This window comes from Benincasa hispida, chromosome 3 (genome assembly GCF_027475165.1).
Source record: "Benincasa hispida cultivar pf3 chromosome 3, pf3_genome.v1.1, whole genome shotgun sequence".
Lineage (NCBI taxonomy): Eukaryota > Viridiplantae > Streptophyta > Magnoliopsida > Cucurbitales > Cucurbitaceae > Benincasa > Benincasa hispida.
The window spans coordinates 27,375,824-27,379,901 of NC_143480.1; positions in this window are offsets into that span (position 1 = coordinate 27,375,824).

Genomic DNA, 4,078 nt, shown 5'->3' on the forward strand with positions numbered 1-4,078 from the left:
AAACCAATGATTTGGATTGGTTCCATGTTGGTTTGGTTTTCGGTTTTGGACCTAATGGGTTATTTTCCTTATTCTTCTTCTTCTTTTTTCAATTTTATTTTGATTTTTGTTTTGAATTGGTCTTCTATTTTTTTTTTTTTTTTATCTCAAATTAAAATTGGGTGGCCTTTTATTTTTTTTTTAGATTGAAAGTAGATATTTTTTCTTTTCTTTTTAGATAATAATAATTAGATCTTGTCTAAATAGTAAATATATACTTACACCTAAAGTACTAAAAATAAAAGTCATAGTACAATTCATCGGTTAACCAAGAAATGAAATACTAATAGTACATCATCCATTAAAATTTAAGTGTATATATATTATGGTTTGGTTTGATTTTAATTGATTTTCAATTAAAAAACCAAAATCGATCCAATAACTTTTGGTTTTCTTTGAAGACAAATTAATATGTCCAGAACGAGACCAAACCAATGGATCAGTCTGAATTGGTTCGATTTGTCGGTTTTTTTAGTTTTTTTTTGTTGCACTCCTAGAAATTAGAGTCTTTTTAAAAAAAATTATTTTTTAAACAATTATATATATATAAAGGAAATTGCAGCAAATTTGTCCATATCTTATGGAAACATGCAAATCATAATGAGAGTATTTGACTTTATATATTCAATAATTTGTTGGTTATTTTTGTCAAAGAAAGCTAAAGATCAACGCAATTCTAAATATTTAGTGGTACATTAAAATAAAAAGGTTGAAGAATTTTTTAATATATTTTTTTATTCAAAGCAGCAAATGACAAACACAATCACATGTTCATATGACTCCTCATCAAGAATGAAGAGGAGAATACTATCTAGAAAAAAATATATTTTTTCAAATCAAAGAACCTTAAAAAAATAACCAAACTACAATAGCATGTAATATTTTGCATTTTTGTCACATTCCTGGAGAGGAAAATAAATAACCTTGATTCCTATATTAGGGACAAGTGTTTCATATCCTTCATTCGAATGAGGTGAACTTTTTTTGTTTTGGTTCCATCAATGAAGATATTCAAGATTTAACATAATGTTTTAAGTATAACTACTTATTCTTTATTGACGATCTATGAATAGAGTGACGTGTGAGATGGTGAAGTGGTGTATGAATGAAAATATCTATCTACATGCAATATTTTCGTAGATCGAAGGATCCTATATATTGATATTAAATATTCATCGATATCTCTTATATCTTTTCTAAATGTTTGTAAAACATAAAAATATCATTTATTTAATCCAATATGAATATGAATACTAATAACAATATTCATAACTTAGATAGGGAGTTAAAACAACTTAATTAATAATTTAAATAAAATTTATAAAATTTCGAGACTTATAAAAATATATGTCGATATTGATATTCCGTTTGATTTATGTTTCTAAACTATGTGAAAACTCCCTGCTTTATTAATTGGAGGGTTTTAGTTTTCATCATGTTTATGTATTATCCCGTAAAAACAAAGGGAAAAAATATCAATTTACCCTAACTTGGTTGTATAAATTTATGTCATGGACTAATAGTAATATCAATGTAAACTCTAAAATTTTGTAAGTGTATCACTTTACATCCTCCATTATATTTCTTATGGAAAATCTCCCGTGAAACTTATAATTGTATTAATTAAACTCCAAAACTTTCATAAATGAATCAATTTAAGACTCTTAGACAAATTTCTCTTTGAAAATCGCCCATGCATTTAGTATCATCATCCATTTTATAAAACCAATATTTGAAGAAGTTTATACACATTTAAAAATTGATGCATGAATTATTTTTAAAGATAGTCGTAGTGAAAGATCTAAATTGATTGACTTATGAAAATTTAAGAGTTTGATTGACTCAAATTATAAATTAATCAAACTCTTAAATTTGACACGATAATGGTAAAAAAAAATACAGAAGAGGATCTAAATTGATACACTTACGAAAGTTAAACTTAAATTAATATAAACCATAAATTTAGGAATATAAATTTATATTTACTATATAAAAAAAAAAATAGAACATAGTTCCCTTATATCCTTCATAAAGTTGAAATTTTATGTCATCAACTTTATAAATTAAATTCTCATCTTAATCTCTCTCTCTTTTTTTAAGGAAATTTTAATATCTGTGTTCTATGATTGGTTTTAGTGGCTCCTTCAAATTTAGTAAATGCGTCTTTTTAAATATAAAATTTTTTTAAAAATGTTTACATTTTATATCAAAGAGTTCTAAAAATGTAAATATTTTTTGAATTTTTCTATTTATAAGAATTTCTATGTAGTAAAATATCTCAAACTATTCTTTATTTTCATTATCACATATTTAAAAGTTTAGGCAAAATATACTTTTGACTCCTGAGATTTGGATTTAATATCTATTTGGTCTTTCAAGTTTCAAAATTAAATATTTTAGTCCGTAAATTAGTTCTAAATAGGCCCTAGTCTATTTTGACCGTTAATTGATCACTAATGATAGAATGATGTGGCAATGATTATCATAGTTGATTTAGTCATATATAATAATTTAATATATTTTTGTTGAGTAAAAAATTGAATAACCTTTTTTTTTTTTAAGGAAATAAACTTCTCCCATCTCTAGCAAAAGGTTTGCAACTATTGAGTATAGTTTAAGGATAAAACAGTGGTATTAATTTTATTTTGGGTTAAAATACAATTTTGGTCCATATACTTAAGACTATTTTTAAATATAGAAAAATTAGCTAAATTATTTATAAATATAACAAAATATCATTATCTATTAGTGATAGACATCGATAGATATTGACATTTTGCTATGTTTAAAAATATTTCTAACAATTTTACTATTTAAGACAATTACTCTATATTCTTTTAAGTTTGATCCATTTTAGTTTTTGTAATTACAATTTTTATATTCTCAATATAAATCTTACTTTTAGTCTTATTGCTAATTTTCTTAAAACTTTCTTTTTGTTATTTATTAACCTTTTACTATAAATTTTGAAAACATATTAACTTATTGTAATTCTTTTTACATGTGAATTATTATTCTCATTATTATTTGATCAATTATTGAAAATATTAACTTTGAAGGACTACATATAAGATTAATTGAAAGTAGACTAAAATTAGACAATTGAAAGTACAAATACTAAAATTAAACAAAAATTATAATATAGAAACTAAAATGATATTTTAACCTATTATTTTTTTTATAGGCCGGAAGTTCAAAGTCTTATCCTACAATTTTAATATTATATTTTCAAAAGAAAAAAATTGATGTGAAAATTTGACTTGGATTTTCCTTATGGTAAAACATTGCGGGATTTCATCGCATTTAGCGACAAATAATTTATTTAATTTTGTCATATTTTATTTATTTTTAATAATAAATCAATTTTAAAAGCCTATATTAGCAATCATTTTATTCTATTTTATTTTATTTTTTTCCAACTACCTTTCAATTCCGAGGGCTCGGAACCTTTAGTAAAAAAGCAAATTAAAATTTAAAAACTTTTTTTTGAAAGGTAAAAATTTAAAAACTTAAACCTAACTCAACTAGTATAATTTATACTATTAACTAATAAGGTCAAAGAACCCTACTTGTTTCAAACTCGAGCAAAAAAAAAAAAAAAATCACTTTGGTAAAAAAAATTTTAACAAACAAAATTCATAGATTTCGGATCATATTATTTAAGAACTTATTGATTTTAAATTATATGATTTGAAATCTTTTTTTAAAATTAAATTATAAATTTAGTCCTTATAATTTGAAGAAGTTAAAATTTAATCCTTACAATTTATAATTATAATTTACTCTCCATGGTTTGATAAATCTAGATCAAATAGTCCCAATGTTAAATTTAGTCCCTTTGAACTATTTAGGAGAGTTTTATCCCTATGAATTATTTTGGAGAGTTTTATCAAATCATAGAGATTATACTCAAACTTTTAAAATTATAAAGACTAAGTTCTAACTTTCATCAAACTATAGAGATCAAATTTTTAATTTAATCATTTTTTAACTTGATTTTCAATTGAGTAGACACCTAAACCATTTTACCTTTTGTTTA